The sequence below is a fragment of the Gracilinanus agilis genome, chromosome 1, assembly GCF_016433145.1.
Source record: "Gracilinanus agilis isolate LMUSP501 chromosome 1, AgileGrace, whole genome shotgun sequence".
Classification (NCBI taxonomy): Eukaryota; Metazoa; Chordata; class Mammalia; order Didelphimorphia; family Didelphidae; genus Gracilinanus; species Gracilinanus agilis.
This window is the reverse complement of record NC_058130.1, coordinates 350,260,476-350,283,884: the sequence shown is the minus strand read 5'-3', so window position 1 is coordinate 350,283,884 and position 23,409 is coordinate 350,260,476. Positions and strand designations below refer to the sequence as shown.

The following is a 23,409-nucleotide window of genomic DNA, read 5'->3' as shown; positions in this document are numbered from 1 at the left end:
TCCTGCATTACATGTTTTCCTGAAACAAAATATTATATAAACTTTCTGACAAAGCATTGTTTCTAAAGGACCATACAATATTTTAATTCCTTATTATTTCTCTTGCTTTCTACAATAAGATGGGATATGTATATTTCATTCTCTACTTTCCGAAACTAATATTAATGTTAATGGAAATTAACTGGAGTTCATTTGCCTCTTGGTATTTTTTTATTTACAGATTATAGTCATTTATATGTGTTTCTTTTTTGTGTCTTCTTGCTTTCTGTTTGTTATATGCCAATGATTCCTTGTAATGCTTCATAGAAGTTTCTATTAATTTCTTACAGAACAATAATCTTATGTTTATAGACTATAGGTTAACTATTTCCAATCATCAAACATCTATTTTGTTTTCAATTTTTTCTACCAAAATTACTTGAAATTACTTGAAATATTTTTTAATATTAGAGAATTTTTTACTCTATTGTCTATCCTGACTAAACACTAATTTAAGTATCTCACTAGATTGTGAAGACAGGAGCAACTTTCCTTTGTCTACATTTTGAATTGAATCAACACAAGCTTGAACTAGGTGGAGGAGCTCACAAACCACTTAGTGAATTCACATCTTCAGAAACTGCTAGGTGAGAAGCTAGCAAGATAGTTGAAGAGCTCCATACTTTTTTCTAACTCAGTCAGAAACTTGTGAATTCTTTTAAGAGTTCACACCCTCAGAAACTGTGAACCCTTTCAATGAGTATTCACCCCTCCAGAAGATGCAAACTGGTTTCCACCGACACTTAACCCAGGGCAGTGCTAGACTATTTGAAAGCTGTGATTGTCCCCTGTGGAGAGGGTTAAGAACCGGAAGTCACCATAAAAGCAAGCCCTGAACTCAATCTGGGAAGATCTTCTTGGAGAAGATTGTCTGAAGAGATTGTCTTCTGGAGATAGCCTTCTAACTGGGGAGCTTGCTGGAGACTGGGGCTTGCATCCTGGGCTTGGAACTCAGCTTCAACTTAGACTCTGACTCCTGGGCTACTTGGGTGAGTGGAAGGCTGACTATTTTCCTAGCTTCCTAAGAGACTGGCCTCCATCTTTGAGGAGGCCACGTGGTTACTCACCACTAGCCTTCCTGGTTGAGTTTGCTATCCCCCTTACATTTCTCTTCTTTATTATTTTCTCTCTATTTCTGAATAAATTTCTGACTCAAAATATAAGTATTGGCAACCACATAATTTCATAAAATCATTATCCAAACATTAAATTTAGCCCTTACATAACTCCTAGGATATATGCCCAATACTGGGACTGTGGTGACAAAAGTTCCTTGGGTAATTCCAAATTATTATTATTATTATTATTTTTTACATAACTTGCATTTGTTTGTTAGTGATGACTTTGCCTTACACAAGGTGACCTAGGGCAACCCCAGATCTTCTGATTCAGTAGAGTTGATGAGCAAGCCATCTAGCCCTTTGATTTCCAGGGAAATAACTTTCTCAGTAAGAATAACAGTTGTTGACCCTTTTTTATACTTTTTCATCTGCCAAACCTTTTTGTTGGGAATATTGAACTAGTAGAGGAAGTCCCACTTGGCCTTCTTGATAACACATATCTATGTTGCTCCCAGATCCCAAGTTACTGAAGATCCTAGTCGAGGTGGCCTTCCCAACTAGCTCCTCCATGTCTGATATGAATTTATCTTCAAGTACAACCCTTGCTGCCAAAGACCCAGAGAACCTATGGTTACATAAGGCAATTTGTCAGTTGATCCATGAGGATAGTGTAGAGGCAAGTTCCATTAATACCTACTTCTAAAACTAAGGCTGCACCGATGTAATCTTGATACCTAAAAAGCTGTTTAAGCATTAACCATAACAATTCTAGGTAGATATCCCATAATAAGGGAATGGAGTTTTAAGTAGGAAGAGATCAGCTGAGTTAATATGTTAGTAAATGCTGTCGCTGTACCACAGCAATAAATATTGGGAGAGTTAAAATACGTATTTTGAACAGTTTTTATCAGGAACAACTTTATTTTCTTGCTCTTGTATCTGCCTCAACTATGCCATCCTTGTCCAGTAGTAGTCAGGCCTGTTGTGTGAGCTGTTTGGAAGTTTAGTTTATAGCCCATTTTAGCAAACTCACTGATGGGATTTCTACAGCATTTATCAAGAAAGAAACTGCTAACTAGAGCCTGGCATATGGAGAGAGCTGTTATCTTTCTCTGGGGAGCACTCTCCAAATTTTTTTAGAAAGTTGAAATTCACAGCTTCACCAGCAGTGTATTAGTATTTCTATGACATCTTTAACATTGATTCAGACATCTTTGTCAATTTGATTGGTATATAAAGTTCCCCAAATCTTATAATTTGTTTACATGTATTTATATAGATAAGCACATCAATATTGTCTCTAATAAAATTCATTCTGTTTTTTTTAGTTTAAAAACTTTCTTCCAGAATTGAGATAAATACTTAATTTTCTTCCTTCTTATTTAAATCTATTGTTGATTTAGAATTTACCTCCTCATTATTAGTTAAGGAAATTTTTTGGCCAGAGAAGGACTTTTAAGAAGTAGAGATTAGGAGGGAATCTATTCCATGTCCTAAGGGAGAGCTGGTGCAAAGCCTCAGAGATGAGAGAGAATGTCAGGTTCAGAGAATAGTTAGCTGGCCATGCAGTTTGACTTGAACATAAAAATGTGTAAAAGGGAGGAATATGAAATGTCTAGAAAAGTAGTTGAAAAACAGACTTTGGAAGTCTTTAAGTGGTAGCTCAAGCAGTTTGTATTTTATTCTACATAAGATTGAGAACCACTAAAGCTTCTTTGGAGGATTCATATAGTTTTAAAACTCTCCACTGTGGGGAGATAAGGGAGGGACTAAGCAAAGACACCATTTAGAAGGCACCAGGACAGGAGTATCAGTAAAAACATGAGAACCCAAACCAGGGTAATGGTTTTAGGAGTTCAGAGAATGAAACAGGTATGAGATTTTGTGTAGATAGAATTGTCAAGATTTTTTGCATAGTGAAAGTGAATGACTGAAACATCCTGGTGTTATAAACTAATCCAGAAATTAAGACACATGAATAGGAAAGGGAAGAAAATAATGGAGTTCTGTTTCTCAGAGATGCCAAATATAAGATGCCAATGGGAAATCCAATTGGAGATGTTCGTTGGGTATGTGACAGTGCAAAATTGGAGTTGAGGAGAGATTAAGGTTGAATATATAGATTTGGAAATTATCTGCATAGAGATAATTTGAACCTATGGTATTGGATGATATCTTCAAGGTAGAGGCAAAATGGCCTGGCTCAAAACCTTGGAGATAGCTCTTTTCAAATGTTTTTATGCAGCTCTAGCTTCTTTTCTGATCTCCATTCTTAAATCTCAAACTGCCTGTTGGATATCTTGAACTGGATGTCTAGTACATCTTACACTCAATTTGTCCAAAACAGACCTCAACAAATCTTCTCCTCAAACTCTCTACTTGTTCCATCCCCCACCCTACCCCTCCAATCAATTGATTGCCAAACTTTGTTGATTCTACCTCTCTTATTACACCTTACTCTGACACTGCCAGGACCCTCATTTTAGCTCACCATCACCTTACTTGCCTGAGTTATTGCAGCTGCCTTTTGGCCAATCTCCCGTCTCAAGTCTTCCCACTACCATCCACAATCTTCTTAAAAGAGAAGTCTATGTCTCCTCCACTCCTTCTGTCCCTTCTGCAGTCTGCTAATAGTGGCCTTCTTGCTGTTCCTCACCCAAAGCATCTTCATACTCCAGCATGCCTTTTCACTGCCTGTTCCTTATGCCTTAAATACTCTTTCATCTATAAATAATAGATATGGTACTAGGTGATCTAGTATATTGCCCTACATGATAACTTAATAAATATTTACTATTTCTGTGATCCTAACACCACTCATGTTGCATAATTTCATTGAATTGGTCTTTTTTCTTTTTTAAACCCTTACCTTCCACTTTAAGAATCAATACTTGATATTGGTTCCAAGGCAGAAGAGTGATAAGGCCTAGGGTTTAAGTGACTTGCCCAAGATCATACAACTAGGAAGTATCTGAGGATAGATTTGAACTTAGACCTCCCATCTCTAAGTCTGATTCTCAATCCACTGAGCTACCCAGCTGTCCCCCAATCTTTTTCTTAAAATAGCTATCTTTCCTTCTACTTTCAACCATTTCTTTCCTGGTTAATTCAGAAATTCTCATCTCTTAACTCCTGACTTATCTGGTTTATTATTTCAAATCTTGACTAAAGTCCCACCTACTGCCAAAAGCCTTTTCTGATTCCAGGTTATTTACCTGATTATATCTGTATTCCTCTGTCTTAGTAGTTTGCATTCTGTCTTCATTACAATATAAGCTCCTTGAGGGTAGGGAACTTGTTAGCCATTCTTTATATCTCTAGGATTTTGTACAATGCTTGATACATATAAGCACTTTATTGGCTATTGACTAAAATGCCTAGTTTGGGGGTAAGAAAAACTGTTAATTTATTAAGTGAGCTCTGGGAGAAATATGAAAGAGAGGGAAGTAGTTGACAGTTTTACTTTCTGGAGAATCAGGTAGGATGATAAAAGGCCATTTGGATGAACAGATTTCACCAGAGTTCACCTGGAGCCTTGGTTATAGTTGATAGTGAATTTGACAATATGAAGTGAATTTGAGAATGATGGGGAGATGGCTTGAGAAGCTTGCTAAGTCAAATGGGAAAGTTTTTATTCTTGTTTGTTTGTTTGTTTTGTCTTGGATGTGGTTGGTTTTAGGCCTTAAGGATGGGGATAAGAAAAATTAAATGAAAGGGAATGTTTAAAGGGAGTTGGCCCCAGGATAGATAGGAGAAAATGGCATTAAAGTTTCAGAGATTGTTGCTGGCCTTGCCCAGAAGCACAAAGACCAGAAAATGGAAGAGAAAATGGAGCAATAAAGGCACTTTGAGGTATCAAGTAGGGGAGAAGAAGCTAAGTTTAGATGACTCATTTTAAGTTCCTCCAGGGGAAAGTTTTTTTCCCCCCTTACATCTCTAGAACCTCGATCTTGAAATGTACTAGTTGGTCTTTGAAGGCAGAAATAAAATAATTTTTGTACCCAGAGATAAGATACAAAGAACTCTATACCCCTCTCTAGCCTTGATACATCTTCCCTGTATTTTCTACATCTTGATCTCTATACTTAAAATTGTCTACAAGTTGTGCTTCATCACTTCCCAAAGACACATTTTTGCCTCATTCTATTTTCCTTTTCCGTCAATCAACAAGCATGTATTAAGTGCATACTATGTACCAGACACTTTGGCACTAGAGAGTACAACAACAAAAGTACTTGAATGAAGCATAAAGACTGCAATGAAGAAAATTAAAAGATAATTTTGTGGAAGAGGGAACTTGGCCATCAGGAAAAATTTCATGTGGAAGGTAGTGATTAAGCTGATTTTTGAAATATATTAGTCATGTGAAGAGGTGGCATGGAGAAGTAGGCATTTCATATTTGGGAGTCAGTGGACTGAGATGCATGAGAATTTGTGAAGAACAGCAGAAACACCATTAGGATTCAGAATGTGCAAAGAGAGAAAGTGGGGAAATATGAGGGAAGAGTAGTGTGAGAGATGGCTGCAATATTCTAGTGAAAGTGAAACTATTGGGCAGTATTTTCTACTCATTTGCATTGGGCATGGACCTCTAATCTTAAGTGCTCCACTGGAAACCTAGAAAAGTAAAAAAAAAAACCAGAGGGAGGTTGCCCTACATATTGTGTTGTGGGTCCCTCTTTGGATATCTAAAATATAGGGAGTATCATTTGGCTTCCTAGGGGCTTCAGATAGAGGATTTGCAAAGTGCTTTATGAATATTGTCTTCTTTTTATCCTCACAACAGCCCCAGGTACTACTATTACTCCCATTTTGCAGATGGGGGAACTGAGGCAGATAAAAGTTAAGTGACTTTCTCAGAGTCACACAACTAGTGTTAGAGGCAGAAATTCGACTCCTTGAATCCAGACTTTGGTTTCCTTGATACCTCCACTACTTTATCTACTGTGCCACCTACCTGCCTGTATATCAAACAGACTAAATTTAGTCTGTTACTATGGTGAAAGAAGTAATTTAAGGATAAATGGCTTTAAATGCTTTAATTGGCTAAATGTTTCTTAATGAGCCATTTTTGGTAATATCTATAGGCCATGAGGCTTAGAAATGTATAGGAAGGTTTCGATGCTTTGACAATTTTATTTTAAATAAAAACATAAGGAAAAATAATAAATCAAGTAGTTGCTATTTTTTCCTCATCTATTTAAAATATTTTAATATTTTACTATCTAGAAGACTGTATCTAGTAAATGTCTCTTACAAAAGAGAACTTGTTTTGAGTCTAGACTTAAAGACTATGAAAAAAAATATCCTAGTTTCTGAAATTGTTTGCTGGGGAAATATGTGTCAATATACATATGGCAGGGGGCAGCTGGGTAGCTCAGTGGATTGAGAGCCATGCCTAGAGACGGGAGGTCTTAGGTTCAAATCCGGCCTCAGACACTTCCCAGCTGTGTGACCCTGGGCAAGTCACTTGACCCCCATTGCCTACCCTTACCACTCTTCCACCTATAAGTCAATACACAGAAGTTAAGGGTTTAAAATAAAAAAAAAATCTTAAAAAAAATATGTACATATGGCATACTCTACATTTTATTTCATTGTTGTTATTTTAGTGGAACTTCATTTTATTGTTATTTTTGTGGAATTTTTATTAACACCTCTGTGATAATGGATTTTGACATTAGAAAGGATAATAGAGAAGATAATTGACAACCCTATTAATAAACATAAAGTAACCATGAAGGGCACTGTACTAGATTATCTAGTACAATCTTTTATTTATAGCTGAGAGGACTGAGGCTTGAGAGGCTAAATTATTTGCTCAAGGTCATCAGAGACTATAAGTAGCATATGGAATGCTAAACTAAGTCCTGACTCCAGTTTTTGTGTTATTTCCACTATATAGACTATGTGACATTTCTAGAAATAAAGTTCTTACTTCATGACACAAAATATTTAATAACCAGTTTCTCTGGAAATTAGCAAAGCTAATGTAAATATAGGCCCTTAAAATTCCAAAGAGTCTTCTTGTGAGTATGTTGTACCTACTGCTAGACTGCTTTTTTTCTTTCCCTTTACTTGTACCTTACTTTTCCATACTCTACCTCTCAACCCCTTCTGAAAACTATCTAAATAAAAAGCTGAGTTGTTCTTGGTTGCACAGGTCCACCTGGTGGCTAGCTAGAGTAGTGAACTATTTGACAGTATATTTCTTAACTCTTCTTGTACCATCCCTATTGCTTAATTCCACTTAAATCAGTCTCTTTTTCATATGTGTAACTATCCTTATACTCTCTGCTCTTTTCTTCTTGGTTAATTCAGAAAAATCTATATCCATGTTACTTCCCCCTAGGACTTTCGAAGCAGTCATGGTTAATAAGAGTAATAACTCATCATAATTTATCATCATGAGGTGCTTTTCCTGTATTACTATCTCCTGTTTCATTTATCCTCACCATAAATTAAGGATATTTGTCCTCATAGGCCTGTTAATAGATTGGCCCAAAGTTACAGTGGTATGTGGCAGTCAGTATTTGAACTCATGTTTTTTGACTCATAATATATACCATAATATTGCTCACTTGAATCACAAGAAAAAAGAAAGCCATATGTCAAATTAAAATTGCCCAAGATGGCACAGTGGACAGAACATTGTGCCTGGAGTCTGGGTTATACATGTATTATCACGCAAAACATTTTCATAATGTTCATTTTTATAAGCGAAAAGTTTTATAAAACCAAAACCCCACAACATATATCCAAATAAACTTAAATGAAAAATTATAAAATTTCATCTGCATTCTGATTCCAACATTTCTTTCTCTAGAGGTATATAGCATCCTTTGTCATAAGTCTCTCAGAATTTTCATAGTATTGCTGAGAGTAGCTAAGTCTATTATTACATTTGATCATTCCACAGTATTGCTGTTTGCATGTATGATGTTTTCCTGTTTCTTCTTATTTCATTCTGTATCAGTTCACGTAGGCCTTTCCATTTCTTTCTGAAATCATCCTATTCATCATTCCTTACAGCATAATAGTATTTCATCACCATCATAAACCACAATTTGTTCAGCCATTCCCTAATTAATGGGTGTTTAGTTCTTTACCACCACAATACGAGCAATTATAAATATTTTTGTTTAAGTAGGTTTCTCTCTCCTCTCCCACCCCCACCCCCCAACCCCTTTTCTTTTTTATCTCTTAGGCATACAGACCTAGCTAGTAGGGATTTTACTGGATCAAAGGGTATGCATATGCCCTTTGGGCATAATACTAGATTGCCCTCCAGAATGGTTTGATGTTCACCACTCCACCACCTGCAATTTTGCCACACCCGTTCCAATATTCATTATTTTCCTTTACTATCATATTGGCCAATATGATATGTGTGAGGTGGTACCTCAGAGTTGTTTTATTTTATTTCTCTAATTAAGAGGGATTTAGAACATTTTTTCATGATTATTGATAGCTTTGATTTCTTTATCAGAAAACTGCTTATTCATATCCTTTGACCATTTATCAATTGGGGAATAACTTATAGTCTTATTATTTTGATTTAGTTCTTTATTCATTTGCGAGACATTTTTCAGAGAAATTTGTTTCAATTACCCCCCCCCCCCCTTTGTTATTTCCCTTCTAATCTTGGTTGCATTGGTTTTTTAATTTAATATAATCACAATTATTCATTTTACCTCTTGAAATGTTCTCTGTCTCTTGTTTGGTCATAGATCTGACAGGTAAATTATTCTTATTCCCCTAATTTGCTTATAATATCATCCTTTATGTCAAATCAAATGTACATTTTGACCTTATCTAGCAATAGGATTTGAGATATTGATCTATATCTATCTTCTGCTATACTGTTTTCCATTTTTTCAGCCATTTTGGTCAAATAATGAGTTCTTATTCCCCTCTCCCCCCAAAGGGTTTATCAAATATTACATTGCTGAGATCATTTACTCCAAATCTATTTCATTGATCCACCCTTGTTTTGATGATTACCACTTTAGAGTAGTCTAAGATCATTGGAATCTTTAGTCACATATAAATGTGGCTGGCTGTATATGCTAGCAGTTTGTTTCATTAGCCATAGTTGTGAAAGTTAATTCCTGATAATTTCCTCTTTACATGATTTAAAAATATTTATCACACGTATCCATTTGGAGCTTATTATGCCATTATGTTTTTTTAAACGTTTATTAATATTCATTTTTAACATGGTTACATGATTCATCCTCCTACTTTCCCTTTCACCCCCCACAATCCCCCCACCCATGGCCGATGCACATTTCCACTGGTTTTAACATGTGTCATTGATCAAGACCTATTTCCAAATTGATAGTTGCATTGGTGTGGTAGTTTTGAATCAAAATCCCCAATGTCCACCTCATCCCATGCGTTCAAACAGTTGTTTTTCTTATATGTTTCCTCTCCTGCAGTTCTTCCTCTGAATTGTGGGTAGCGTTCTTTACCATAAATCCCTCAGAGCTGTCCTGTGTCATTGCTGCTGGTACAGAGGTCCATTGCATTCGATTTTACCATATTATATCATTCTCTGTGTACAATGTTCTTCTGGCTCTGCTCCTTTTGCTCTGTATCAGTTCCTGGAGGCCATTCCAGTACACCTGGAACTCCTCCAGTTTATTATTCCTTTTAGCACAATAGTATTCCATCACCAGCATATACCACAGTTTGTTCAGCCATTCCCCAATTGAAGGACATACCCTCCTTTTCCAGTTCTTTGCCACCACAAAAAGCGCAGCTATAAATATTTTCGTACAAGTCTGTTTATTTATGATCTCTTTGGGGTACAAACCCAACAATGGTATGGCTGGATCAAAGGTCAGTACTCAGGGGGAAATTTTTTATATCCTTGAGTGCATATATTAACAAATTAAGGAGGGCAGAGATTAATGAATTGGGCATGCAACTCAAAAAACTAGGAAGCGAGCAAATTAAAAATCCCCAGATGAAAACTAAATTAGAATTACTAAAAATCAAGGGAGAAATTAATAAAATCGAAAGTAAAAGAACTATTGAATTAATAAATAAGACCAGAAGCTGGTATTTTGAAAAAAACAGATAAAATAGACAAAGTACTGGTCAATCTAATAAAAAAAGGAAAGAAGAAAACCAAATTGACAGTATCAAAGATGAAAAGGGAGACCTCACCATTATATTTTAAGCAGAGGTTCTTAACCTGGGATCCATGAACTTAAATAAAGATGGTGCATATATATGTTAATATATATGTATATGCTAATAATTTGATTAGTTTCTTTCATAAGCCTATTCATTTATTTGCATTTAGAAGTATTATTCTCATTAAAGATTCTCAGGCTATAATCATAATGACAAAGGGGCCTATACCACAAAAAAAGTTTAAGTTTAAAACTTGAGAAAATTAGAAATCACAAAGAAATTAGGTTTTTGTTGAATAGGATTTATTTACTCTTAATAGGCATTGTCTCTTTTTACCTACATTATTATTTCTGTTTGCTTATGAGTAGTTTCATTGATCACATTTTCTATTTTTTTAAATAGTACCAAGTAATTTTTAATGATTATTAATTACTTTATATTATAGTATTTTGCATTCTGTAATTTTAAGCCTTATGCATTCGGTAGGAATCTACTTTTAAATTTTATTTATCTGATATTCTTGATAAATTTTCATATTTTATTTAGTTCTATAAAGTTTTGTTTTTATGGTTCTAAATCTCTAATTTTTCTGTTCTTCAGTTGTGTCTGATTCCTTGTCACTCCATGGACCAGAGCATGCAAGTACTATCCACAGTACATGGAGTGGTTTGCTATTTCTTTCACTAGTAGATTTTTTTTCCCAGTCATAGGGAAAAACAATTTTTGTCCATTGTTATCTGGCCATATCTGATTCAGATTCCCCTCCCACCTCCACTACCCCCATCCCTTTTCCTTGAGGCAATATATAGTCTGGTATAAGTTATGCCAGTGTTACTATGGAAGAAGACAGATATCACACATACAGTTGAAATACTCATGAAGCAAATAGTGAGAAAATGGCATGCTTTGATTGGCAATCAGACTCCCAGAGTTCCTTCTTCAGATAGCATTTTTCATCTTGAGTCCCTATGAAGTTATCTTTGAACCTTGCATTGCTAATAATAGCTTAGTTTAGATGTGAGTTGTTTTAATTTGCATTTTTCTAATCAGTAGTGATTTTAAGCATTTCTTTCTCTGAGAACTGCCCTGTCATATTCTTTGACCATTTATCAATTGGAGAATGCTTTGTTTTCTTATGAATGAAATGAGTCATTTTTCTCTATGTTCAAGAAGTGAAGCTTTTTTTTGTCTCATAGATTGTTTTCATGATTTGGCTTACTGTTCATGCAGTATCAGTTCAGTAGATTTTTCCTACTACTCTTTATCCATCAAGATCATTTCCTATAGCATGGTAGTATTAATTAAATTAATTTAGCCATTTCCAAGTTGATGGGCATCTATTTTCTTTCCAGTTCTAAGCTCACAAAATCACAAAAAAATGCTGCTGTATTTTCGAGTTTTGGAGCATATTCTACTTATCAATGGCTTCCTTAGGATATATGTTCAGTAATATTGTCTGTTTCAAAGGTTATCAACATTTTAGTCACTTTATTTTCATGATTCAAAATTCTTTTAAAAACAGATTGTACCAATCTGGAGGACAATTTGGAATTATGCACAAAGGGCTTTAAAAGAATGTCATACCACTGCTGGGTTTGTACCCCAAAGAGATAATAAGGGAAAAATACTTGTATAAAAATATTTATAGCTGTGCTCTTTGTGGTGGCAAAAAATTGGAAAATGAGGGAGTGTCCATCGATTGGGGAATTGTTGTGGTATCTGATGGTGATGGAATACTATTGTGCTGAAAGGAATGATGAACTGGAGGAATTCCATGTGAACTGGAAAGACCTCCAGGAATTGATGCAGAGCAAAAGGAGCAGAACCAGGAGAACATTGTATATGGTTTTAACCGTATGATTGTCCTAAAATCCAGAGTTTGAAAATCTTTTGGAGGAATTTTAGGAGAAGAGACTTGCCAGCTCCTTGAATCAGGAAGGTGAATTTTTTGAAGAGGGTATCATGGAGATGCCTATGGAAACCACATACCCACATCAAGAGATCCAGAATGAACTTTGAGATATAACGAACTGAACTGAAGGGGGTTGAATACATTTATTCTGAATATAAATTCTTATACCAAAGGGGAATGCCCCCGATTGGCTTTTTTGTCAATGTGTTTATTAATTACTGTTTTTGTTTTCTTTTTCTTTTCTTTCCCTCTTGTTCCCAGGTTGCTGTAATTTCTGCTTAGAAAGTGCAATGTTTTATATACCTTTAGTGGCACCCCCCTGGGTGGTGCCAGGCTACTTGAAGAACTGTGATTGTTTCCTGGGGGGGGTCAGGGAGGGGGGAGAGGTTGTGATATAGGAGAGCTATAGTGAGTGAAGGGAACGCCATATATAAGGTGATATCCTGCAGGAAGAAGGAGGTGGGGAGGGGTGTTTTTGAGGCTAATATTTGGAGACAGACTCTAGGTTGTTAGGCTACAACACTGGCATAACCTATATCAGACTATATACTGCCTCAAGGAAAAGGGGTGGGGGTGGAGGAGGTGGGAAGCGAATCTTGATTCAGGTATGGCCAGATAACAATGGACAAAAATTGTTTTTCCCTATGACTGGAAAAAAAAAATCTACTGGTGAAAGAAATGGCAAAAAATAGATCTTACATGCTCTGGTCCATGGAGTCACAAGGAATCAGACACAACTGAACAACAACAAAAAAATTAATTTAGAGATTTAGATCTATATACCTAGAGGTTGGTTATTTGAAATGATTCATTGGGGAGACTAGGCATGTTAATCTCCCAAGACCTTCACTTGAGGAGATTTCAACATGATCCTTCTCCCAGTAGAATCACAGGGAGATTGTGTTTTGATTTGATCAATCAGAGATTTAAACTTCTCTTCCATTTGTTTTGAATTTGGGTTAATCAGTGACCAGGGAATTGATCTGACAGGCACTGCCCCCCCTGGGTGGTACCAGGCTAATTAAGGAACTGGGATTGGTTGGGGTGGGAGGTGATGTAGGAGAGCTAGTGGGTGAAGGGAACAGCATATAATGTGAGACCCTGCAGGAAGCAGGAGGAGTGTTGTTTTTGAGGCTGAGGTTTGTTAGACTTTAGGTTGTTAGGGTAGGTAATGCTTTACCTCCTTTCTATATTTCCCTCTCTTTGTTATCTTTGTCTTACTATAATAAAGCTATTAGAGTTATTAACAGTCTTGTGACTTAAGGGTTAATTTCTATAAATGGTGACCACAACATTTTTTTTTTTTTACTCTTATAACTCAAACCCATTCTAACCATTACAGTTTTACACAGAGACTGATACACTGTGGCACAATCAAATGTAATAGCCTTTTCTACTAGCATCAGTGCAATGACTCAGGACAATCCAGAGGAACTTATGAGATAAGAACACTATCTGCATCTAGCATCAGTGCAATGACTCAGGACAATCCAGAGGAACTTATGAGATAAGAACACTATCTGCATCCAGAAAAAGAACTGTGAGAGCAGAAATGCAGAAGAAAAACATTTGATCAATCACGACGTAGTTTGATGGGGATATGATTAGGGTTTTGATGTTAAAAAATCACTCTATTGCAAATATGAATAACATAGAAATAGGTTTTGAACAATGATATGTGTATAACCCAGTGGAATTGCTTGTCAGCTCCAAGAGAGGAGAGGGAATGGGGAGTAGGGGGAGGAGAAATCATGAATCATATAACCATGGAAAAATATTCTAAATTTTAAAAACAAAAAATGGTTGTAGCGATTGTTTCTATCCTTTCACAATTCTCAAACATTGAACATTGCCATTTGGGGATCATTTTTGTGTGAAAGGGAATTTTTATTCCCTTTGTCTATTTCAAGTTAATTAACCAAAAACTTAGTGCCCCATCTTCCCTACTTAACACAACCAGGGCAGTGCTAGACAAATTGAAAGGCTGTAATTGATTCATGATTCCTGAAATGTGACTGAGGAGAGATGATGGTTGGAGAATATTGTGTATGAGCGGGAGCCTGAGAGAGATTTGGGGTCTTTATTCTGACTCTCCATTCTTGGCAGTTGGAGAAAATTGTGTATGAGCGGGAGCCTGAGAGAGATTTGGGGTCTTTATTCTGACTCTCCATTCTTGGCGGTTCTTCACTTCAGGAGTGTGAGCTCTGGTGGAATTCTTGGCTATCTTGGCCTCATGTGCACTGAAGATTCTTGGCAGTTTTCAGCATCTTTTGGCTCTTTGGATTTTGGCTTCCTGATCTGGACTTTGGATTCTAGTGAAGATTCAGCTAGTAGAGACTTGGGCTGAAGAGGGACGCATACTCAGGGTGAGACTCTTGCCTCCTTGGCATGAGAGACTGCTGTTTGTAGCTCAGCCTCTTTGGCGTAAGTTTTTGATTGTTGGAACACCCGCCTGGAGACACTCTTGTGGACTGGTGAGATTCAAATTCACGTTCGAGGTCTGGCAGCACTAGGATTAGGACTTTAGGGTATTTTTAGCTAGGTGATATTTTCTACCTCCTTTCTAGGTTTTCCACTTTTATATCTCTACCCTGCTGTAATAAAGCTATTAAAGCTACTAACATACTCATAGTTTAATTTTCAATTTTTATAAATGATGACCACAATTCTTTTTTTAACCATTATTTTTGTCAAATCAAAATTTTAACTATTACCTTTGCTAATTTAAAGGGTATGAGGTAAAATTTCAGAATTGTCTTGCTTTTCTTTTTAGTGATTTTGAGCATTCTTATATGTCGTTTTGAATACTTTGAAGTTCTTTTGAGAATTGTTTGTTCTTTTCCTTTGACTGGTCTCGTTGGGGAGTATAGATATATCTTGGATAGCAAACCTTTATCAGAGAAATTTGAAATAGATTGTTATTACAGATGCTTTTTCTCTCTCTCTTTTTTTTTCCTTTTGAAATCGCTTTTATCTCTTCCTTAGTTAGGAATACATTTCCTACCCATAATGTGAGAGGTATATGAACTGGTTTTTGTTGTTGTTTTTCATTTGTTTATTTTTTGTATAGTCTTTACTATTAAGATCCAGGGTCATACAAGTTGCATACTAATTGTCTTGAGGCCTACCAAAACAATGCCTTTTTTCCCTTTCCTTTTTAGTTCTTTCCATGCCCCCGCCCACTTAATACATTTTCCTATAGATTCTTTACTTTCTGATGCCACAGAAATCACCCTCTCATCATGATTCACTCTTTTTTTTTTTTTTTTTTTTTTGTTTTTTTAATTTTTTTTTTTAAACCCTTAACTTCTGTGTATTGACTTATAGGTGGAAGAGTGGTAAGGGTAGGCAATGGGGGTCAAGTGACTTGCCCAGGGTCACACAGCTGGGAAGTGTCTGAGGCTGGATTTGAACCTAGGACCTCCCGTCTCTAGGCCTGGCTCTCAATCCACTGAGCTACCCAGCTGCCCCCATGATTCACTCTTGATTTGATCCACCATATCATATCTTCTTTCCACCCCCTTGCTCCTCTTCATTCACTTCATTCTTACTTTGGAACACACACACACACACACACACACACACACACACACACACACACACACACACACACACACACTTACCTATAGGCAGGGTGTCAACAGGTTCTGTTCATAATGCCCCCTGTCTATCTATGTCAGATTTCCATTTTTATCTTTTTATGTTTGTGTACATTTAGATAGCATTCTGTAGGCCATTGCTGTCCTTGGCTATTGTGTTTATTCTTCCTCTACTCCTGTTTTTTTGGAGTGTTTGAGAGGGAAATAATCCCTTCAATTCTGATTTTATATCTATAATGTGTATTTATTATTGAAGTCCATCTTTTTCATGTATGGTTAAGCTCAGATTTTCAAAGGTCACCCCTTGCTGTATTGTATGCTCCATTGCTCTTGGGAACACATTATTCCGTTACTTCTTATATTTTCTAGTGGATGCAGATGTGTTATCCTGTGTTATTTGAACTTCTTTTCCTTTGTATTTGAAAGTCTTTCTTCTGATAGCTTATAGAACTTATTGTTTCTGAATTGAATTTTTAAAATTTAATAGTTATGTGGTTTGCATTTCCCCCCCTTCACATAGCAGATGCTTAATAAGTGGCTGAATTAATAAAATAGAGTATATAGTAAAATAAAGAGGATTAGGCAAAATAACTGAATTTATGATCATCAGTAAGGAGACAGAGCAATATAGCCATGAGATGTTAAATGAGTTGCTCAAGGAGTACTCTTTTTACATGATAACACAGTTTGGGCCCATAACCCAACCAGATCTTTTTATTAGATTATAAACTCAACTTTATGTAAACATATATTATTTTCTGTAAGTACTTAGTTATAATTAATTAGTTCTTTTTATAACATTTACTGACTTTTGCTATAATAATTATCTTTCTTGACACTTGATGAAGGTTGATCTTTTAGACCTCTGGGTACTACCCTCCTTTCTTGCTTTCCGTCATCTTAAATAAACTGCATGTATATACTTGCAAAGTAAAAATCATGTAAGATATAACTAATACTTAAGCCCATGTAATTCTAGATTATAATTTAAAAATCGGGTTATGTAAACTTGGCTCTAGTTAACAAGATCTGGTTTTCTATCCACTGAGCCACTTAGCTGTCCCAGAGAAGCCAAAAGCTTCCATCATTTGGGATATGAAGGACAGCCAGTGAAAATATATGGAGTTTGGAAATGGGATGTCTTGGAATATAAGTAAGCCAATGTCAGTGGATCACAAAGGACATAAGTTGGTACAGTATAAGAAAAGTAGGAAAGAGCCAGGTTAAAAGGTACTTTAAAAGCCAAACAAAAGATTTTATATTCTATATTTAATCCTGGATGAAATTGAGATCTATCAGAGTTTATTGAAGGAGATGTGATATGAACTGATGAATATCAATATCAAATATATATATGAATATCAATATCAAAAATATGAATGATTTATGAAGATCACTTTCTTAGCTTAGCAATGGATGGCCTGGAGGGAGACAAGATTTGGGACAAGTAGACTAGTTCAATAGTTCAGGAGTGAGGTGATGAGGGCCTGCCCCACAGTGATAGCAATGATAGAGGAAATGAGATAGCATATATGAAAGGTGTTTCAGAGATAGAATCAACAGAACTTGACAGCCAATTGGTTATGGAGAAGAAAAGAGAGTAAGGAGTCAAAGATGATACTTAGGCTGTAAGACTTGGTGACTGGGAGGACAGGTGGTATATACCTAGCAGAAGGTAGAAAGGTTTTGGGGAGAATATCATGAGTTTAGTTTTGGATATTCTCGTTTAAGATTTCTATGAAACATCTAATTTGAGGTGATAGTGGAGATCAAGAGTTTTGAGTTGTATAAATAGATCTCTGAATCATCTGCATAAAGATGCTAATTGAATCTATGGGAACTGAGGAGATAAACCAAAGGAAATAGTGTATATAGAGGGGGAAGGGTTCAGGATAGAGACTTAGAAGACAACTTTGTATGATTGAGAAGGAGCAGTCAGTAAGATAGGAAGAGTAAATCAGGAGAAATCATCACAAAAATCTACAAGAGTGTATGAAGGAGAAGATGGTGATCAAAGGTATCAAAGGCATCAGAGAAGTCATGAAGGAAGAATGTGAATTGGAAACTAAGAATTGTTTGATTATGTATTTCTCTTAGTGATTTGGAGCGTTTTTTCATAAAATTGTTCATTGCTTGATTTCTTCCTTCAATAACTGTCATATCCTTTGACCATTTATCTATTAGGGAATGGCTGTCATTCTTATATTTGAATCAATTGCTTTCATATTTTCATTTTTCTTCAGTTTATCCTTGATTTGCTGGATCATGAACTCTTTCATTTGTCCTTAGTTGTAAAGGGTATATCCTTGCTTCCTCATAATATCTTTATGATGTGACCTTTTATATTCAAATTTTATATCCATTTTGAGCTTATGTCATGTGAATGGTCTGTCTAATTTTTGTTTTATAGTTTCTCCAGTAGTATTTGTGGAATAATGAATTCTTGCTTTAGTAGCTGAGATCTTTTGTGCATATTGAACCAAATGCCACTGTATTTATCATGTACCTAATTTGTTCCACTGATAACTTCTCTAGTTTTTAACCATTACCAAATAGTTTTGATAATTACTGCTTTGGAGTATTGTTTCAGCTTTGGTACTGCCAAGCTAAATTTCTTTTCTTTGTTCTTTTAGAATGTTGGCTTTTAGAGCTCAGGGAAGTAACATCAGGGAGATAACTGCAATCCAGTGGTGAGTAATTAAATTTCATTTGATTGAAAAATGACAGCTAATTGTAATGAATTTATACAATTTCTGAGACATGTTATAATAACAACCAGTACAGTAAATAATCTTCATGACTCTATTTATCATTAAACTTCAAGCAATTTAGTTATTTCAGTTCTTTAACTAATGAAGATCAATGACTTAATTTTTACCCCTTCTCCCAATATTGTTTTTCTGTAACATTTTCCCCATCAAAGATTCTAAAATTGAGTGTTCCAAATAGGTAAATGTTTACAAGTTGGAATATGCTTTTTTTACATTAAAACATACACACACATATATGTGAAAGAAGCCTTTATTGTAGAACTTTGGAAAGTGTAGTTTGTTTTTAATTATAACAGAGTACCTACCCCCAAAATATTTCCTAAAGGAACATTTAAATTCCATAATATTCACCTTTAGGCATAAGCAAATAAACCTATTTAAGTATAACTGATTGGAAATGTTTTAAAATACACAGTTCTTTCTTTTCTTTGCCTCCCTTCCACGCAGAATTCTTGAATTCCATTCTCCTGAATTGTCTGTATTTTAGGTTTCTTATACCCATAGTTGGAATGGGGCATAAAAGGAGTCAGTGGTTTAGTAATTAAGGTGTAACTATAATCTTAAAACTCTGAAGAACCTTCTACCAGTCATATAATTTTAATAGGCGCTGTTACAGGAGTGCGCACTGTTACAGAAAAGATTACAGAATGTTAAGTAATCTCCAAAATCTGTTCTAGTTTTAATTCACAAGTTATAAAGATAACCTCAAATAATTTCCTCAGGTTCTAACAACTATTTAGTGACTGAACTGAGAGTAGAATGCATCCTAATCATGTGTTGCCATGACCCCTTGCTGTACAGTTTATAGATGGGTAGGGAGTTTTCATGTGTTCATATGTTTCTTTATAATATTATTTTAGCTCTTGGCTAGCTATATGTGATTTTCATAAAGTCTCCTATTTAATTTGTTTTTTGTGTTGTCATCTGTAAAAATGAGGGTAGTATTGATTTCCCTACTTACCTTATAGGATTGTTATTAGTAAAGGGTTTTTGTAAACCTGTTTTGTTAAGGAATGAAAGTTTTTTTTAAATAGTAAACTTTGGTTTAAGCGAACCATTGGGAGTGATGTGGCACAATAGATAGAAGCCAGGCCTAAAGGGAGGAAGTTCTGAGTTCAGAGCCAGGCTCAAGACATTTACTAGCTCTGTTGTGTGACCTTGGGCATGTTGCTTAATCCTGTTTACCTCAGTGTCTTCCTCAGAAAAACTGGTTAGAGGGGGAAGCTAGGTGGCTCAGTGGATTGAGAGACCCAGAGGTGGGAGGTCCTGAGTTCAAATCTGGCCTCAGATACTTCCTAGCCGTGTGACCCTGGGAAAGTCATTTAACCCCCATTGCCTAGCCCTTCCCACTCTTCTGCCCTGGAACCAATATATACTATTGAATCCAAGGCAGAAGGTGAGGGTTTTTTAAAAAATTGGTTTGAGAAGGAAATTACAAACCACTCCAGGATCTTTGCCAGGAATACCCCAGATGGGGTCATGAAGAGTCAGATATGATTGAAACAACAACTGAACAACAAAGTGAACATTAAGAGGAAATGCTGTGTCACTAACAAGGTTTTCCATGGTAGCTAATCTACAGGTATTCATTTGATAGTATGTCTACCTTGGGTTTGGCCTTTGTATGAAATGAGTTACAAGCAGACTGCTCCTAACTTTTGTTTGAACTGAAGTGGAACAAACAGAATTAGAATTAAGACTGTGAAATTCTTAGAAGTGTAAGTTCAAGTAAAATTACATAAGTATATTGCTGTTAATATCTGACTGGTAGACAGCAATGAACAATGAGTGACTTCTCTTTAATGATAAGTTAGATGACCATATTTCATTTATTGCAGTCATAAATCGAATACTAAAGAAAATCTATGGCAGGGGTCAGCAACCTTTTTGGCTGTGAGAGCCATAAATGCCACATTTTTTAAAATGTAATTTCGTGAGAGCCGTACAGTGCTCACAGTGCCGCTCCTGTAACAGCGCCTGAAAAAAAATTGACTTTATGGCTTCTGCAGAAAGAGCCATACGTTGCCGACCCCTGATCTATGGCATTCTCCTTAGCTTAGGCATCTGATAAACTGCCACGGTTGGAACCAAGGGGTTTTAGAAAGGAAATCCCATTTACAATTCCATAGACCTCCAGCTTGGCTCATACTTTATATTGCTCTTCATAGCTCTTTGCTGCCACCAAGGGAAAGTAAAAAACAGATTTTTCCTTTAAAGAAATATGCCTTTTTATTCCTTTTATCTTTTTCTGGTAACAGCATATTTCTGTGTTTAGGTGCATAATGAATCTTCACTAAATTCTAATAGCATCTTGGTACAAAATACACTTTAAGCTATTTATACTCTATTTCTACAAATATGCAGAGACTATTATGGGGACCAAATTGAATGAGATGAGGCATATGAAACTGCTTTGAAAATTGTATGATACTGAATAATAAGAGCTGACTTTATGTAAGGGTTTTAACATTTCAAAATACTTTATATATGTGTTATTTAATTTGAGCCTCAAAGCACCCCTGGAACATGGGTATTACACATATTATTATCTCTTTTACAGGTGAGGGAACTGAAGCTCACAGAGGTTAAATGCCTTATTAAAAATCTGACAAGTTTCTAAAGTGTCAAAGTTAGAATTTGAGTCTAGTACTGAGTTTAAGTAAATCTTACACTCTTAACTATATATGCTAATAAAAGTAAGGTATAATATTATTTCTTAGATATGAAAGACTTTTTTTACCTTTATAATATCCTTTTGTGCAAATTTTTAAGAATATGAATTAAGCATACTATTGATGCCAAAAATGAAAAATAAAAGAACAGACAGTCACAAACACTATGACCATTTCCTAAGAAAGTCGAATTAACACAAATCATTTTGCATAATGAGGAAACCAAAAGCGAGATATTTAGAGATATTTAGAGATCAGATCTGAATGGGATTGGACCTGTTCATCTTTTGCAGAAAGTGATTATGTGCTGAAGTTGACACAGTTGGGGAAAATAGTCATATTTTAGGGTACATGCCAACTGTGGGAAATCACTCATTTTACTCTTATTGCTAGAAGGGGATGAAAAAAAGCAATTATTTTGAACTCATGCTCCTCTTTCCTATCTTTATGAAATGTTTAAGGTAATAATCTACACATGTCATAAGAGCACTTTTGTTATAGATATAAGGGGAGAACTTTCAGGCTTTCATTGGTGATACTGCATAGGAAACTGCATTTTTATTTTTAGTCACATGTGTGGCTTAAAGGAATAGTTAAGAATTTTATTTAATGGGAGGGGAGGTGTCATCTTGGATATTGCTGTATTCTTGATTTCCATTCCTATAGTATTAGCTAGAGGACATGTCTATCTGGATGTCATGTAGAAACACTAAATATGTTTAAAACAGAAACCACACTAACTTCCAAACCTTTTTTTTCTTCTAGACTTGTTATTTCTTTTGAAGTTTGCTACCTTAGAATCATCTTTGACTCTTCTCTCCCATCTCTTCAGTTTTTAATCAGTTGCTTACAATTGATTCCATTTCTATATTTTTCATATCCATCCCTTCTCTTCAGTCATATAGTACAGGAGTATGAAATCAACTTACTGTGAGCCCTTTTCAGGGCTGCTTACCTCCTTTAATGCTAACTTGCCTCCTAGCTTTCATTTGTTGCTCTACCATGTAAAGTGACAGCTTCTGGAAAACTTGTCCCAATGGCCACAAGCTTATTTAGATATTGAAGAAGCCAAGGTTATCTACTGAACCATGAGCCCATCACAAGTTGTCTTGACTTTTGTCTTGACACTGGGCCTCATTGATACTTGAAGGAGGAGTGAGGTTGATGCTTTGGTTGCAACTCTGCCTTACTTAAATCCAATTTATGCACAAGTCAAAAGATGTCCCCAATGATGTCATTTTTGTCTTCTTGATACAAAGGACAACCAACTCTCATAAGTTCTTATCATTTTTACCCCAAATGATTGTAATAATCTCCCAGTAGTCTCCTTACATTGTGTCACTCCCTCCCCCTTTAAAAAACAAAAGCCATAATCCTTTACCTTCTGTCTTAGAATCAATACTAGGTATTTGTTCTATGGTAGAAGAGTGATAAGGCCTAGGCAATTGGAGTTGTGACTTGTTGAGGATAACACACTTAGGGAATGTCTAAAATCAGATTTGAACCCAGAGCCTTCTATCTTAGAATCAATACTATGTATTGTTCCAAGGCTGAAGAGTGGTAAAGACTAGGCAATGGGGATTAAGTGACTTGCTCATCTGAAACCAGATTTAAACCCCCAGACCTTCCATCTCTAGGTCTGGTTTTCAATCCACTAAGCCACCTAACTTCTCCTGTTCTTCCTTTGTTTGTTAAAAAGTATTGATTTTTTTTCCCCTACTTCTCACTTTCCCTATTAATAACAACAAAACACTTGTGATATATATATATATATATATCTATATATATATATATAGATATATATAGATATATAGATATATAGATATATTAAATACATAGCTAAATATATTCTCACAATTGTTTAATTTTTAAGTATACCATTTTTCACTATCTATCGACTTATAAAAAATTTGAAAAAAATTTTAATATGTATCTGTACCTGTGACTTTTTTCAGTATTGGGAACTCAATAGTAGTATAGTAACTCTCCATACTACCGTAGCAAGCCCTGAATAACTTGTAGGCTTAGAGAGTTGCCTGGAATATTGTGGGTTTGTAATTAGTTAAGCATATGATGATAATGTAGCATGTTACAGAGGCAGTATTTTGAACCCGGATCTTCCAAACTTAAAGATCAGCTTCTCTCCACAAGGCTTGTCCTTCATGCAATAAATCTTAATTATACCTGTAATAATGCCCAGTTAAAACCTCA

General features: G+C 35.6%; 1 protein-coding gene and 1 pseudogene across 1 annotated transcript in view; one reads left to right on the top strand and one right to left on the bottom strand.

Annotated features, from left to right (window-relative positions):
- Window positions 1–1,402: 1,402 nt before the first annotated feature.
- On the bottom strand, window positions 1,403–23,189 carry LOC123251678 (annotated as a pseudogene).
- ERBIN (erbb2 interacting protein) overlaps window positions 18,387–23,409 on the top strand; it is a 105,457-nt gene continuing 100,434 nt past the window's right edge. The window contains exon 1 of the mRNA XM_044663502.1: window positions 18,387–18,445. The gene's annotated coding sequence lies outside the window, so the exon portion shown is untranslated. The remainder of the gene's footprint in view (window positions 18,446–23,409) is intronic.